We start from the raw sequence: 1,721 nt of genomic DNA on the forward strand, positions 1-1,721 counted from the left end.
AAATGAACTTAACATTTGACACAGTTATACCACTCCTTGGCATATACCCAAAAACTCATCCTATTACAGAGACACTTGTACATCCATGTTTGTTGCTGCTCTTTTCACAATAGTAAGAGATGAAAGCAACCTAAGTGTCCCTCAAGTGACAAGTGGATAATGAAAATATGGCTCATTTATACGATGGAAATTTACTTGCAGTAAAGAAAGATGAAATCATGAAATTTGCAGGCAAATGGATAGAAATAGAAACTGCTATACTAAGTAACACAGACTCAGAAAAAAAGGCATATGTTCTCCCTCATATGTGGATCTTAGCACCAAATCCTTGTAAGTGAACCAGGATAATGAAGAGGAGCCACAGATGTAAAGGAAAAGAAAGAATCTGAAAGAGAACAGTAGAAAATGGGTGTTAACAAGGGAGATATCGATAATAATGGGGTTATTTTAAGGGGGGGGGACGGTTATACAAAAAACCTAGGGGATAAAGGGAAAGAAGGAGCTCAAGAGAGGTGGGACCATAGGAGAAGGGTATTATTAAGGGAGAAATGGAAAAAAAACAAAAAAACAAAAACAAAAACAGGGGCACCTTAAATGGGGAAAGCATGGTAGAAGGGTTAGAAAATGTGAGAGATAAACAATGCCTAGCTAGTTTTAGAAAACCAGAGGGAACCATATTAGGCCAACAACCTACTGACAAATTGTACATACAACCAAATCAAAGAGTGTAATATATGCCTAGGCAAGGTTTATCTGAGAGTGTTTGGTCTTTGCCCAAGCTCTATCTACATGGCGTATGGTAATTAAAAGTACCAGACTGGTGGAACTTACCATCTTAGATGTTTAACAGCCATACTTTGAGGCCTATACTAAGTTGGTCAGGGGGACTAGGTCAACTAAGTTCCAGGGGACTATAAGCATCTCTCAAAACGTCCTGTAACTGTGGTGAGTCACCAGTCCTCTTGAGCAAGGAGGCTGTGGACTCTGCCCCAGACGGACCTGAACCAGTGTCCAGTCTGGGAAGAGGAGGATCAACACTGAGGAAACATTTCCTCCATGCTTCCAAGCAAAGCCGGTCATGGTTGAGTAAGACCTTTGGCTTATCTTCACATAGGTTGAACTGGTAAAAGAAAGGAGCCAGTGGGTGGTTCCAAGCCCACGTGACCCCTGAGGAACAGATCCTCAAATGACCTTAAGAGTAAAAATAAATTGGTTTTATCTGGACCAACTGTATGGCTTTAAGCACCCAAAAGGAAAGTATAACCAAAGATTAAGTGGGCCAACATTATTTCATAAGAGTCCATATGTATAGCTAAAGTCTACATAACAAGCAACAATGCCAGACAAGTGTTACCTTCTTTTGTGTTGATGGCCAGGGTGGCCAAAGGGACTCCCAGAGAGTAATCCAGCATAGTACTGGGAAAATGAACAGCAGACCCCAATCTTATCCAAAGGAATATTGACAACCGATTGCTGCTAGATGAGGAACAGCTGACCTTCCTAAAACAAAGACCTCTAGATAGGCTGACTAGATTCACCAGAAGGGCAAGTAGTGGGGAATGGCTGGAGGTGACAACAACACAGCAGACAGTAGCAGGGATATCAGAGTATAAGGGCTCTAGTGGGGGGAGAGAGGCTATGGGAGGGTGCTACCTGGAAAGTGGGTGTATAAATAAAAAAAATTCTTCAAAGCATAAAAATGTGCACCTTAATAATTAGTA

Source organism: Nannospalax galili, unplaced genomic scaffold, assembly GCF_000622305.1.
Source record: "Nannospalax galili isolate Female #2095 unplaced genomic scaffold, S.galili_v1.0 scaffold7, whole genome shotgun sequence".
NCBI classification, from domain to species: domain Eukaryota; kingdom Metazoa; phylum Chordata; class Mammalia; order Rodentia; family Spalacidae; genus Nannospalax; species Nannospalax galili.